Raw genomic sequence first — 16,360 nt, forward strand, 5'->3', positions numbered from 1 at the left:
ATGTTAATTAGCAGATGGCTAACGAAGAAAAACATCTTCACTGGAGCATTTGAAAAGGAACAGGAAGAGTTGAGGAGTTTTCATTCACAGCACAAATGTTGAGGGATGTGTGTGAACTTTGGCATCATTTAACTTGCACAGCTCTGACAATCATTTTCAGTCATATTTGAGTATAATTTTCTTTTCTATTCTCTTTTTGATATTTCATTGACATTTCTTTGGCTCACAAACAGTGGGGATGAAAGTTATAAAAAGGAGTGTGGTCTTGGAGATGGCAGAGGACAAAAGTTCTCAATACTAAAAATATTCCTAGAATGTTTCATGAATTCTTTCAGTTCTAGTTTTCCCATGCTGGGAGGTCCACATGCTCTGAAGATACCAGATTTTTTTTCTTGTAATAAGATTTTCCACTGAAAGAGAGTTGTACACATAAAAATATTAATGCTTCATATATTTAATGGCAACTTTGCTGCTGTATGTTGGAAGTGGCTCTATGACTTTTCCAACACAATTCTCACCTTGATATATAATCATTAATTTGTGTTGGTCTCTCCTCAAGACTATGAAAAAGTCATGTGCTACTTAACTTTATATACATGTCATGGTGCCTGATATATAACAAATATGCATTAAGTATAAATTGAATGAATTAAATCATTTATTCAAAACAATCATATTTAAGATTCCACCTTGGCAGAGTCCTCCCCACTAAACACACTATTTATCGAACTCTGCAGAAAGAGTGAGTTGATCCTTATTAATCAGTGATCATTACAATATCAATATAATATAATGAAATCAATTTAGGAGAGTTTCTTCCACATGTACATTGCATATACAGCATTCTCTGACATTGTCTGGCAATTATCCTTTGCCCACAATTCCTTTCTACTTCAGAATGGATTGGATTCTGCCTTCAGAATTTGGAACCCAAGGTCTCTTGTCTTTTGAGTTTAGTGTCAGGTGAAGCACAAGGCCAACTCTGATCTTCAGGGGAATGCAAGTCAGCAAAATTTTACTGAGCACTTCCTAGGTGTAAGCACCATGTTAAGGTACAGGGATAGAGAGATAATTAATACTGGGTCTGCCTCGATCAAGGTTATGACCTCTGGTCTATATGGAGATATTAAAGTCTGCTCCTGGCCCTGATTTAGAACTACTTTGCAGAGTCCCATGCCTGCTGCAGAGCTCCCAGTAGTATCAGTGACTGCTTTGCAGTTTGACTTTGCCCTCTGACCCATCCTGCTGCTTCACTGCCTCATGAGCGTTGACCTTGAGAGTACCCCCCAATAAATCTCATTGTCTGCTTTCTGGGGAACATGACCTAAAGAGTCACTATACTTAGAGTATTGTTATGGGATAACCCCATGAAAACCTGTATCAATATTATGCTTCATGTCAAAGTTTATATATATATATTTCACAGAAGGAATCTAACTTCAACCAAAAATTTTGGATAGCACTAATAAAGCATGACCTAAATGAACAATAGATATTTAATTTACTTGTGTTAACATTTATCACACTTGCCTAACACTCAGACCTAGAAAGTTCTGAGTATTGAAACTCCGTATTTACAGTGTAAATGTGGATTATTCTCTTTTACCAGTAGCAGCTATAGAGAGGAAAAATGAAACTACTTTCATCTCTCTGAAGAAAACTTCTAGATAACACACGGTGTTTTTGCCGACAGTGTTATTTGTAAAGCAATATGTCCAAATTTCAAAAAGGTATTTTTAATCATCTATCTTCGTAGCACATATACTGGAATACTAGTTAGCTAGTTTTTGTAATACCTAATTCTGCACTCTGTAGGGATAGATACACACCAAGTGGTTAATTCAAGTTATTACTTATTTTGTTACATACTTTTCTCCCTTAATACAAAATTTAATAGATTAAGGTATAAAATCTTTCGAAAAGGTCAACGCTCATTTCGAATTGAAAACATCAAAATGCATCTAATGCTTTATAATAAATTCCAAAAATAAAATTTAAAAAATTTACATATAATTTGCATAAACATTGGGGTGTATAAATTCAACATAAGTATAAAGCATTCCCAAAATCTTTCTCTAGGCTTTTTCTACAGTCAACAGGATCAGAGAGAATGACAGATTATCATGTTTCTCAGACAATTTGTCAAGATATAGTACCTGTTACCCTAAGCTAAATATTTATATAGTCTAGTATAGAGTGTAAAATTTGCATGAACTTTTATGATAGGTATTGAGACTTCAAAAAAATTCCTATGGTGAACTGATTTTGCCTAATCTTAGGTCGCTTTTTTTTCTCCTCCTCACATTCTTTGCTGTGCTTAAGTAGTAAAGTTTGAGAAAAATTGCTGTGCAGATTTGATTCAGAGTTATAGTTTGGGCCTTTTGCTTAGAGATGGCCACAAGTTATTCAGCCATCATTTATTGATAACTTACTGTGTGTAGCATTGTATAAAGCAAGTATCCTCTTTTTCCTGCAACAGTCCTATGCCATATAAGGCAGCTTCCATTCAACTTCAGTAATCCAAGCTCCACTTTAAGCCTACACATTCTTAAGCCTTCAAGAAAGCATGATTGCACTGAAAGTCATCAACATGGAGGGGAGTTATTTCATCCTGGACTGACCTGCTCAAAGGTGAGCCTGGTGAGTGCTAAGGTCCAGCTTTTCAGATAAACAGCAATCTGGCTTCCCTTAATTAAACATACTTCCAGGTGCTCTCTGGCCAAACAAAAGATACCTGATGTGGATAAAGTGAGAAATAGTTTAAAGGCCAACTTGAATTAGTCAATGGAGTATGAGTTGCCCTTCCCCCTGCTCCCTCTTTAGGTCCAGAGGTTACATATTTTCCTGACATTTCTGCATTCACTTTTCTTGCTCAACAGGCTTTGTAGAACCCAAGGGGTTTACATTACCCAGATGAGTGTGGATGAAATCAAAGTTCTATCCACTGTTGTGGGTGGGCTTGGGCAAGGGAATGAAAATGTTTGCTAAATTTAGATGGCTCGTGTAATGTTCACTAACTACAACAATGTGTGTTTGGAACACTAAATTTGGAAAGACAAGCATTTTTCCCCCTAACCAGCTTCACTCACCATTGAATCGAACAGAATTGAAAACACTTGAAACTAGTGAATTGAAGTCTTTTTAACTGCACGATTTCCACTGGACCAGGGTGAGCAAAAACTACTGCATGTAAGAGCTGTCAAGAGGAAGACATTACCAATCTCTGTTTTAAAAATAGTGAACAAGTTTTCATTACAGCAAACAATAGATTTTTAGTTGGCATAATCCCCCCCACCCCCCACCCGCCAAATAAATGACATGCCCAGTGGTGTGTTGTCATTTTAATTTTGGCAAAAATCTACTGATTTCAAGTGGATGTGAGACTGGCATAATCATAGTGTAAATATAATGAAAGGCCTGATTTAGGTTATTGTTTTCTTTGGCACTATTATTGGTTGCCTGGAAAAGAATCAGGTAACTATGACTTTTTACCTAAGGATGTTTGCCTGGAGTGGTCTTTGAGGACCTTTGCCCATAGGCTTCCTTTAAGGCATAATCTCTTAACCTATTTTTTTCAGTTATTTATCATCAGGATTTTAAAAAAATCATTTTCAGGTTTCCAAATTTAGAAAAGAGAACTTCCTGGTTCTTTTCTCATATTTTATATGATTTACATGTTTTTCCTTTTATCGACTGCACTGTTTTTTTCTGTATTCTTTCATTGAGTAATTGTTTTGATGATTGCTGCTTCATTTATTTAACATCCTTTTCTAATGTTTGTTTTTGCAATGAGGTGGGTAAGCAGCAGCATCAGTGAAGTCCATATGAGCCAGCCAGAGCCACACTTGGGGACAATAGCTAAATGCCTTCATAGTGCTCTGCAGACCTGCGCTTGGCCATTCCTGAACCCCAGAAGGAGGCTTTTATTTGGCTTTGATGAAGATTTCAATCCTCATCTTGTCTGGCTAAAAGAAACTAAAAAAATTCTGCTTCCTTATAATTTATAAAGTTTAGAGGCCAAATTACTCCTTTAGGAAGATACTTCAAAGATATCTCAGAGAAGTACTGCTATAACAACTTTATTGTACTTTCAGTATGATTCAAGGTCTCTGTGAAAAAATTATAATTTTAAACTATGAAATAAAGCTCTAAATTATTGTATTTACTGATCCATTTATTTCCTTCTCAGGTAATGTGAAATAAACATGTGTAATTCTCATCCAAGGCAAGCATCCAGTTCATTTGCATGCAGCCTTCCAAAGTGTACCCAAGACTGCTTTGATGGTTTCCAGAACTTCTACAAAATATGCCAGATTCCAGGTCAACAGAGTTGTGAACAGACTTGTTTCCCCTCTTCTGGTCCTTAAGGTAGGGACTGTCACCATTATCTAATAGTTACCTAAGTCAGAACCTGGAATATCATTTGTTCTGCCTTTTTCCTTTTTCTCACTAGTAGCAAAGAGTCAATTCAATCCATGGATTCTGCCTCCTAAATGTCTCTCCCATGCATTTTCTTCTTTCAGCCTAGATTGCTGAAGCAGCCTCCCAACTGGTCCCCTTGCTGTCATTCAGCTTTGGCTCTCCCTTATCCTTCTCTGCCCTGCAGCCAGAGAGATATCTATCAAATATAAAAATTATTAACTACTACCACCCCACCACTAATTTATAGTCCCCATTGCTCCTCTGATTTCAGCATAAAGTCTAAATCTTTAAATGTAACTCAAGAACTTCCCAGATTTACACCTTAACTAATATCCATTGTCATCTCTCATACCACCCCATCTTGAAATCTGGTGACAGTTACATGGAGCTTCCCAGATAGTCTCTTGCCTTGGCACCTTTGCACTTGCTGCTTCCTCTGCCTAAAACATTCCTCTTGCTGGTCACCTGACTACTTCCTATTCATTGTTCAAGAATCCATTTAAATGTGGAGGAGTCCTGCTTCTATGCTCCTGAAGCTCTGAGATTCAGTCAACAGTATTTGTCACCCTGTCTGGACAAACTCCCAATTCATCCTCCCACTAATGAGATCATATCCTATTCAGCAATCCACATCCAACATGGATAGGGCCTGATATGAAGCAGGCGCAATGAATTTTTGCTGAATGAATGAATGACCAAACAAACAGACTAATACTGACTCTTGATGAGCTTTGCTTTTGAGGCTGCTTCTAGGAACTGTAACCTTCAGATATAAACCATCCCTGTATCTGCTCTCCTTCACCAATATTGTGTACTCTTTGTTTGAAAGTTTCTGGAGGAGGAAGAATAAGGCTTTGAGGAGAGCTTCAATAGAAAAGAAACAAATGGTAGTCTTAGTAGAGCAGGTTGGCTTGAAACCACAGAGAGCCAGTGAAATCCTTATTTTCAAGGCATGGAAACTGAGGTCCAGAAAAACTAACTGGCTACCAGGGGTCATAACCATGTTAACCACAAAGGGCCCTGCAGCCTAGGCATCCTGATTGTAGCCTGTATTTCCTAGAATGTGTAATGTAGGGCTTCTGAGCTGTCTAATACTGTACCACTAGCCTCATGTGACTATTGATCACTTGAAAAGAGGCTAGTATGAATTAAAATGTGCTATAAATGTAAAATACATGCCAGATTAAATAATCATATGAAAGAGTGTACAATATTTCATAAATAAATTTGATGTTGATGACATGTTAAAATTATATTTTAAATATGTGGTTTTAAATAAAATATCAAAATTAATTTAAACTGCTTTTTTAATGTGGCTAGTAGAAAATTTAAAATTATATATAATGTGAATTTCTGCTGGACAATATCACTCAAGATGATTTTAGGTAATGTGCAGAGAGGGCACTAAATGACAGTAAATCAGATATTAAGAAAAGCTATTCTCTTTTTCATCCCCTTTTAAGTCTTCTGATTAAATCAGAAAGAAATCCTGGTGTAGCACTAGCTTTTCTCTATTACTACATTATTTCCCTTTTTAACAAAGAGAAAAAAGTCTCAATAATTAGAGTCTTAGATAGCAATAAAATGTGGGCAGAATTTAACAACTTTTTTTTTGTATTTGCTTTTTAAATTGCCTTCTTTTTGGTTAGATGACAGTAGTTTTCAATTTATTGTGATGAAATAAACTTTCACTTATAAATATGCTTATTTAACTAAAAAACAGTGAGTATATTTAGATAAAAATATTAAATAAATTCTAGTATAGAAGGCACAAGACTGAAAAAAAAAAAATCATGGAGGTACTATGTGAATGGCCTGAGTTTGGGAAACAGCCTATATACAATGGATAATTTATTCCTGGCCAACCCAGTACACTCAGTCTTCTATGTATGATCTGTAAAACCCTACATATAACCTGCAAAATGTGACTCTTTACAGTTTAACTCCAACTTAGCTAAGAAAGACCATTGCAACAAAATTACTTCAGCTTTCATTTCTTGTCACAAAAACACTAGATTCAGGAAAATTGGACAGCAAGGAGTATGGCTGAGTACCTGAAAGATCTTCCTAGGTCTTGATCTGAGATGACCAGTCTTTTGGGCCAGGGGAAAATACTGGCAGTTTCTGGGAGTTGAAGCTAGAAGGAGCTTTGGCAGCATTCTGGGTGAGAGGGCTGAGGGAGAACATGGAAAAAAAGTGGAATGATGAAATACATGGAGTATATGAGCAAATTCCTGAGTTACATCTTCTAGAAAAAATAGTAAAATAAATTCTGGAATAGGACTGCTTGCCCTCAGACACTGGTTTTGGCATTTACTATCTCTGTGATCCAGGATAAATCACCTAACTTTTCTACACTTTAGTTTCTTGGTCTGTAAACTTGTTAATATTCATGATTTCAAAGGCCACATAACTAAATTACTAGATCAGGATTAGTTACCACCATCATCTTCCACGTCTTCATCATCATCACCATCACATCATGGTGCTCAGAGGAAATACATGTATGGTTTTCATCTAGAAGAAGGATTAATAAATTGGGACCTGGAGCAAGCTCAGGAGCATGCAGAAGACAAATGTGACTAAAGTTTGTCAGAATTATGTGAAAGACCTCAAAATAATCCTTCAGACAGGCTTTCCCAGGAATCCTGTCCATGGAGGGCCAATCACAGTGCACTATGTCATAGACACTCTGATGGCACTGGACAATCCTATAGAAATGTTTCTTTTTAAGGTCTCTAGGAGCATGGCTAATAAATGGATAAATATTGCCATCTCATTTCTTTCCAGTGATGGCACTTCTATCTGGTTAATAGCTGTTTTTATAACCTATCATAAAGACATTTTTAGTACAGATTTTTTTTTCCTTGCAGTGGTTGGGTCCTGTGGAAGCAAAGAGGAGAAGAAAATGTCTCTAAATAACTTTTTTTTCTTTTTTTTTTTTCCCAGTCATGCTGTTTTCTATACCCCGAGGTTTCTGTACCCACACATTCTGATAATGGGTAAATTCCTGCAGCAATAACTTAGGCCTGTGTTTTGAACTTGAGCATTAATTTGTGTCTTGTTTTGTTTATGTGAATATTCAAAAAGCTTTAGAAGCCTGTGAGCAATAATTTTTAACTTTTCTGAGGGATTGAAAATGCCATTTGAAAATTTGTTGAAAGCTGTGAGTGTGTCCCCAGAAAGTTCAATGATTCCACATTAAAAAAAAGTTATACACAGTCTCATGGGGTTCAAGCATCCCTGAAGCTTAGTAACCCCAAGTTAAACATCTCTATTGTGAGGACAAATAAACCATAGGCCAACCTGGAACTACAGAGATAATGTAGAAATGTAGGTCCCTGATCTCCAGGCACACTTGTGTCTTGGCAAAAGGCAGGATAGAAATGCATTTAGTTTTGAACTATTGATAGGAAGTTGAATAACTATCTGTTTTTTTTAAATTTATGTCTTTAGAGAATGGCTTTATTATTAAAATACTGTAGATTTTAGAGAAGAAGATTACCATCGAATTTAGGATTTGTAAAACCAATCACAGAGAGGCTGGTTAAATCTTCCCGACATCCATGAATGATACCAGGTGAGAAAGATTGAAAAGTTTCTGAACATCTAGTTCAAATCATTTATTGAACAAACCATTCATTGTACACCTCTGTTTGCCAAGCAAACCTCATGGAGTGTGAGTTAATTTTCTAAGGTTACAAAGCTAGTTGCAAGTCCAACCACTGTGTCCAAAAACTTAGGCTGGGACTTTATTGCTATTATGTGGCCTCCACAAAAACATGTCATGATGAGAGAAAGTTTACAGTCCACCAAATCTTACTTTTTTCATAGAGCTATTTACTGACAGAAGAGTGTAGATCATTTGGCATTTTTAAAGACACAAATAAGGAATTTAAATTGAAAGCAAGATTTCAAGACATGCAATTCTTGCCATAAAACCATTTAACATAACCCAAAACTTAATCTGAATGGTGCTAACTTAATCTACTGGCCTTGACTATAGTTTACTTTTCCTCTATTCCATTAGAGCACTTTTGCCCAATCTGATGTCCCACACAACACTTTTCTCTCAAACTACTTAGTACACAAAAGATCTTGTGGTTATATAAGTTTGGGAAGTGTTCCATGTTATACTCTCTGTTTGGTGTGTTAAAAAGCATATAAGAACATTAAAGGCTCTGGGAAATCCTGCAATAAAACATAATGGCAAAATTCTTGTTTGGCCTGTATCTGTATTTCCCAGTCACTGTACCATAGAACATTTTTTTAAATGTAACACCTATTAAAATCCCACACAATGATGTTCCGCACATGCTATGGGAGAATTCTCTGTTGTCTTGCAAGTCTCCAGTCTGAGCTCCCACTTTTCCAATGATTGTTGTAAATGGAGAGCAACTATTTTATGTAAGGCCTTGGCATAGTCTCCTTCCCAATTCAATTATGAAAACAGTGTTAGCTAAAACCAGCTCTATTTCTGTTTCAAGCTTTTTTCTCCATTGTACTGACTTAATGTCATGTCATCTTAAACTCTATTTACATCCTTTACCCCACCATTTCCATTTCAGAAAAATATTGTAAGGAAATAATCATATATGGGAACAATTTATTTACTTGATAATGAAAAACTGGGAACAACATAATCTGTAATAATGGGGGGGCAGATAAGTAAATCATCCAAACAGTAAAATATTATATGGCTATCAAAAATCACATTTTTTAAAGACCACATTTAATGATGTGGAAATGCTTATGTAATGTTTTTAGTGACATATACAAGATTCAACATTATATTTAGAGCATTATTCCAATTTTTTAATATATAATTTTCACACATACAAATGCAGACACAAACGTAAACATATATATGTATGCATATATGTATATATATATACACACACACATACATACATATATATATGTATATATACCCAAACTTGAATGAAATACCTTAAAATCTTTGAGTATTTATGTCTGAGAAGACTCAAGATTTTTTCTTCATAAAAATTTTTTAAGAGAAATGTTTTTTTTTAAAGCAACAACAAAAATTACTACTAAATAAGTAATTTTACATCTTCAGCTCAAATTGGAAAAGGACAGCTGTTCAAATGTGGGCATGCTTCATCCCCATATATATTTTATCCATAGATTACCAAGGAGTTATTTCCTTTACCTCCAAATTACTGTTCTTGCTTCCTCTAATTTTAGCCTCCATGAAGATGATAATACTCCCCAAGAATTGTTTAAGATACTTTTTTCTTCAAACAAAGCTTTCTAAGGTAAGGTGTTTTTACAAACTTATTTTAATAAAACTACATTTTTTTTAAAGATTTATATTAGTTCTTTACAGGATGTAATATTTATAGGTGATTCAGAATAATATAAATGCAAAGGTATAGTGGGCTCTCCACATAGAAGCACCCTTGAAATAAAAGGAAGAAATGGATTTCAAATTCTAATACTCATGAGTTCTGAATTGCTGAGCATTTGTATGGCCTCTTTCCCCTTAACTATAGTCATAATTGTTTTTATGGTGGAAAGAGTTGGTCAGATGGATTTAAAAGAATAGGAGGTAGTTTCTGAGACCATAAAAAGTAGACATTCTTTAAATGAAGGAGCAATTTTACTTCCTGCCAGAACAAAACTTAATAGCTTTTAAAGGAGGATGGTATAATCAGACTAACTATAATGCAATATCTTAAGTGCCTTGCATAAAATAGAAAATTACTAGACATATAAAGAAAAGAAAAATGTGACCAATAATCATGAAGTAAAGCAGCCAAAAGAAATAGAATGCAAATGACTAAAATATTGGAATTAGCAGATACTGATTTTAAATTAGTTATTATATATATATATTGAGGAATGTAAAGAAAAGATGTACATAGGAAATGTATAGTGGGAAATCTCAACAGAATAAAATGGAAACTATGACATGAACCAAATGAATTCTAGAACAAACAAGTATACTATCTAGAATTAAAAAGTTGATCAGATTGTATTAACAGCAAATTGGAAACCAGAAAAAAAAGAATACTGAACTTGAAGCTAGAAAAAATAGAAAGTGTTCAATCTCAAGAACAGAGAAAAAGATTGAAAAAAAAAAGAATATATTCTTTATGACCTGTGGGAACATATAAACTGGTCTAATAAAATTGCATTTAGAGTCACAGAAGTGGAGAGATTGAATGCAGCAGAAAAATATATCTAAAAAATTAATGACCTAAAATTTCCTAAATTTGGTAAAGGATAAAACAAAAAGTCCATAAGCATCTCATGGTCAGTTGCTGAAAATCAAGAATACAATGAAAATGAGACAGCTGTTCACTAATATCAGTTCTCCAAGTTTAAGTATCTCTATTCTTAAAACAATCTCCTACTATTTAAAAATTATTTCAGGAAGACCATATGAATGATCCTTGACAAACATGGTAATGTGAACAAACCAGAAAAATAAAGAGCTTGAACTAAAACCAAAAACTTGCAAAACTTGCAATGTAAGTATCCTTATATTTTAGAAAGTAAGAAACCATGTCTTTTTTCCTTTCAGGACTTAAGAACTATAGAGGGGGTAGTAAGGTAATCCAAAATTAAACAGCAGGAAATTACTACCAGGCTGAAAGGATGAAACACATAACAGTATTACTTCCGAGAGAGTCATCAGATGGAAGCTAGTACTAAGACAACCTGTCAAGCAATGAAACCAAGGAGCTGGAGCCATAGAGCAGAAATAACTGCTGAGAAGCTGCCTAAGGTAGAGAGGCCAAGGAAGAAATGCCCTAGCTTCTCTCTACCACCCCTTTCAATCTCCCACCCATGTCTTTCTTTGTCAAAACTCAGCTAGAAGACAGCTAATCTGGGATTCTAGGAAACACATACTTCAGGGTTCAGTCTACCGCTCTACTATACAACTGAGCTGAAGAAGGACAAGGAATAGAGTCAACATGCCCAAGCTCCCAGCTTCATAATCTATAAGTATATTGATGCTTTCCAAAATTTAAGGCATTTTCTCAAGGTTGTATGTAGTTTCAATTGATGCTATGTCTCAATGGTTCTGTAATTTCAATTATTTACGTTTTTGGAAAGAACTTTACAAGACTATCTTTTGGAGATCATTGGAAAATAGAAAACTCCTTTTACAAAGAGAAATTACCTAATACAGTCCTTGCTCCTATTGTCATGGATTTTTAGGCATTTAACTGAAATATGCCAATAAAATGACTTTTAAAATGTTCCCTTTTCTAAGTTTATGAGTCACAAAAAGCTTATATTCCTGCTGGCATACTATTGTAGTAGCTTCTTAATTTGAAAAGTATAAAGAAAATAAAATAAGTCATGTTGTGAAAGATATTTGAAACTTGCATTGCCATAGGACCAACTCTAAAAGATTCCTTAGATTCAGGAAATCAAGAAAACCCAAGAGAAACTTAAATACTTAAATCTTTTTCTCTGTTATTTCAGGTCATGTCATTCGGTGCTCCAGAAAATGAATATGTCTTGAAGTGGACAGAGTGTGTGATTAAATCCCTGAGTAGGGTGAGTATGACCTAATAATGTTTGACAAGTGCTTGAAGTGTTTAAATAGGAAGCAAGGAAGAAAATGGTTTCCTGTAGCATAAGGAGTTACAACATGAAGTACCAGAATGGAATTGGCAAGTGGAAACATTTGAATGACTTTCTAGAAATATTTCCTAATGGAGTCATATGTTAGGGCAGTGGAACTGGTTTTCCAGAGGGAAGTGATCGGAGCAGAGGTTTTTGAAGTAAACACAAGAAAAAGCATCTGAGACTACACTACAGGTAATATACCTAAGGAGACAGCTATTATTAACTCTTTTCTTTAGTTCCAGAATTAAAAATGACAATGTTATATCTGCATAGTGCTATTCAATGAAGTACATGTTCACATATTATCTTATTCAATCCTCTGGCAAGAACTAAGTTTCAGAGAGGTTAAAAATGGCTTGAAAAAGCACACATCTCTTAAATGTTAGGACTACGCTCTCATTCAAACTTTCTACTACCTTGATATCAGGAAGAGTCATTGGGATCAAGATCTACCTTGGGATCAAGAATCATTCACAGTAAATAGAAGCTATGGCTGATACAGAGAGTTTCATATTCTTGAAGTTGATGTAGACTTATCTATAAGAAAAGGAAAATACCATCCCTTTCTAAACATCTAGGAACTGTGACAATCAAGGCTCTTGATTTTACAGAACAAAATATACTCTGCATAGTTTAGGCAGAAAGGTGTTTATTACAGAGCATATGGTAGTTTACAGAATGTATCAGAGGCTAGAAAACTAAATAGTTCTGCTGAAATTTGTTTGGTCTGAAGCAAGAGTACAAGTAAATAACCACATAGTATGTTTAAGTACTTAAAAATTAAACATAAGCATCAAACTATGTGTTATGTTCCCACCTTGAGACATTTACTTCCTAAATGGCCTGAAAGGTCAAAATTGTCTTTAGAATTCTCAGATTCCTTTGGGTTCCTTACCAAAGCATAGTGGCATGGGGAAAACATGACTCCAGACCCTAACCCAGGTTCCCAGACCTTCTCTCCCCAGATCTGGCTCCATTCTGTGTTGCAAGGGGCCCTCATCTGCAAGTGTATGGACACTACAGCCTGTGTGTCCAAGATATCTTGTGGCCACCCTTAGACCTCTAGTTGGCCTGAGGAAAGAAGACCACACAGACCCTGGAAGTAAGCTCAGAGCCATCTGGGTAAGGAATCTGTGTGCATGGCTCCCAGAGCACAGTCTAGGGCTAGAGCTCCAGTTAAGTACATCCCAGAGGCCCCTCATACTCCTCACTCAGTGTTTAGTGGAATGACCAGAAGATAACAGGCAAGAGCCTCTAAAGTGTTGGGCCCAGAACGAGAAGCCCCTCTTGCCTGGATCTGAGGGTGGAACCAAGCGTAGGTCCTACTCATTCAGGAACAATGCAGCCTGATGAATTACCTAACTATACCAAGGAACCTGTTAAGAGAAAACTGACTGCCACAGACACTTGCTGTTTTGTAAATTTGGTGCCAGGTACTGGCCTGTAGGATCTTTCTCACAGCTGTCCCAGGAGAACCAAACACGTCTGCAGTTTTGCTTGCCAGGAGTTCCAATATCTTCATGTAAACTACCATCTCACAATGCTGATTTCTGCATTTAAAGATTTGTGCAGGTATATCTGCCTAGTGGAAGCTAAGTCAGTGTGAAAACTTAGCTGCAACTGTGATTTGGTCTTTATAGCTTCTATTACTCAAGAAAACACACTAGAAGTACATTGAATTGAATGGCCATACCATGCAATATCTTTTGAATACCCATTTATTGAGATACAAATAGAAACATCTTTGATGCACATTGATTTTTTTAATGGTAAAACCATCATTATGGATTTATTGGTAATGCCTTTGTGGAGCACTCTGCTGTAAAGGATTCTGAGGCTTTCTTTGGACTCTGAAAAAAAAAACCACATCCCTCGTTTTCAATATCTGTCATGGTTATGGGAGGGGTCAACAGGGATACCCATGCCATTTTTGGAGTCAGGACTATATCTTAGACATTTGCAATAGGCCATGTGTAAGGTTTTGTTAAGTGAATAAATAGATGATAACCAATTGAATTACAACTATGACTTTATACAGGAATTAAAATGATTCTGAGTTTTTCCACCTTATAATCCTAATCTGTTTAATTTTATCTGCAACCACAGTGAGATATAATAAAGACAGGTCAAAGGAGCTGAAATTTGTAGAAGGTAGGGAGGCAGGGGAGGTTTCTCATTTAACTGGAGAGAAATGTTGAATGGAGGGTCAAAACTCTCCGGACCTTCTTCCCATTCTCTTCGATGTTAGTTAAGGTAATACTACCCGCTATAGCAAAAAGTCCTCCAGATTTCAGTGGCTTAACATGATAAAAATTGTTCTTGCCTCTAATAATCTGATGCAGGTATTCTTGTCAGTGGGGGAAGATGGTTCAGGCTGATGAAGTCCTTAACTTAGAACATGAACTACAATATTGCCCTGGGCATCAACATGTAAAGCATATGCCAGAAGGAAGTGGGAGAAAAAGGCACTTGCTTTTTAGCTCCTTTAATTCAAGAAGTGACACACATCATTTCAGTCATATTTCTTTGGTGGGAACTAGTCATTTGGCTCCACCTGGATGCAAGGGTGAGGCTGGGACATGTAGTTTCTGTCTGAGCAGCTGCTTCCCAGCAACAATTCTGTATCATTTCTGCTCAAAGTCTGGTCCATATCAGCATTACCTGTGGACTTATTAGAAATGCACATTCTTGGGCCCCATAGGTGATTACTAAATTAGGGTAACTGGGGATGGGGCCCAGAAAATTATATTTTAATAAGTCCTCCTCAGGATTCTTATGTAGTTTGTTTGTAAAACCCTTATCTCTGGCAGACAGCTTGTTACTTCTGCTCTGCTGCTTATAGTGACTGCATTCCAACACCATATTTGAAGCATCTCCCTGAAGGAGGGTTACAGTCCCTACTTGCTTAAAAAGCCAGGCTGCATCATGTGACTTATTTGGCCAATTAAATGTGAGCAGAAATGATCATGGCCACTTTCAAGCTTTAAGAGCCAGCATACACTTTGCTGCTTCCACCTTCCTCTGTCGCTGTCAGCTGTGATGACCAGGTAGTAGCTGCTGTGTTAGCCTAAATTCTAGAGTTAGGAGCGCAGGCAACACAGAGCAGAGCCCCACCTGACCCGCGGTAGACATGTAGCATGAGAGAGAAAGACACCTTTGTTCTTTTAAGCATTGAAATTCTGGGATTGCTTGTCCCTTTAGCATTACTCTGACTGATATGCTTCCTTTCCTCCAACCTGTAACACTGACCATGACTTTTTATGAATGACTTGGTAAAGTTTATCTCCATGGGGTTATTTCCTTGTTCGCACTATGTTAAAATGATGGTAGCCCCAAGTGAGTGGCAGCTCCTGGTTTTTGTACACTTATCTTTTGCCTTTTGTTTCTTTTCATTCCTACAAGTATTGATGGTGTCTAGAAACCTTGACCATTTGTATACAGCAGATTTCTTATTTCAAGTTTGCTCTGGTTTTGGAGACCTGATTTTTCCATTGTTAACATTTGTAAAAAGAGTCATGCAAAATATCACCTGTGTGCTCCTTCTTCTGGATCCTAGTTAATCTGTCGTCTTTCTCCTCTGGGTTCAAGAGTTCAGTTCTATTGGGTGACAATAATCTGATTCCTTGAGAATCTCGCTCAAGGGACTCGAAGATAAATTGAATCACAAAAAGCTTAGACTGTAAGATTAAAATGATTACTTCTTAAGTGATCTGCTAAAATAATATTTAAACTTGGTCAGCACATATATTAATGGACATTATGTATGATTGGCAGCAGGCAGTGGCATAGATAACTCTGGAGTCATATATGTTTGGAACTAGGATAACAGGATGTGATTTTATTTTTGGGGGGTGTCAGTAAATTTATCTACCTAATTTTGTTAAGCTTAGGATGGTATTAGCATAATGATATTGTGCTTCCTGTCCATGGCTCCCTGGTCAGTGAGAAACAGGAGGAGCAGGAGGCTTGGGATTAAATTTGGGAGATAGCCATTGTACAGTAAAATGTCACCTGTCATCAAGAACATTAAGTAAATGAGTTGTTATGGTTCCAAAGTTCATATGTATAAAAATAGGCTTATTTAAACTATTTTAGGCATACATCTTTGAAAACATATATATACTTCCCTGCTTTATTAAATAGAACATTCTAATTTGATCCTGTCTTGATGACTCAATCATAAATTATTCTAAAGGGCTCTGAGATAGCCTGCTGAGTGCAGGGCTCTCTATTTAAAGTTTACTGTGGGGGATCTGGTTCAGAGTTTTGGTATCTACTTTTCAGCTTTTCTGTCTTCATCAACTCTTTTTGATGCTGCCAGTGTGTCTCC

At 36.2% G+C, this 16,360-nt stretch overlaps 1 long non-coding RNA gene across 1 annotated transcript; it reads left to right on the top strand.

The window, feature by feature from the left end:
- Nucleotides 1-1,988: 1,988 nt before the first annotated feature.
- LOC130684740 (uncharacterized) lies at nucleotides 1,989-15,141 on the top strand. Its single transcript, XR_008999076.1, has 4 exons — nucleotides 1,989-4,368; nucleotides 9,631-9,706; nucleotides 10,989-11,176; nucleotides 11,884-15,141. It is a non-coding gene; the product is annotated as an uncharacterized LOC130684740 (long non-coding RNA).
- Nucleotides 15,142-16,360: the final 1,219 nt, after the last annotated feature.

Source organism: Manis pentadactyla, chromosome 9 (assembly GCF_030020395.1).
Source record: "Manis pentadactyla isolate mManPen7 chromosome 9, mManPen7.hap1, whole genome shotgun sequence".
Classification (NCBI taxonomy): Eukaryota; Metazoa; Chordata; class Mammalia; order Pholidota; family Manidae; genus Manis; species Manis pentadactyla.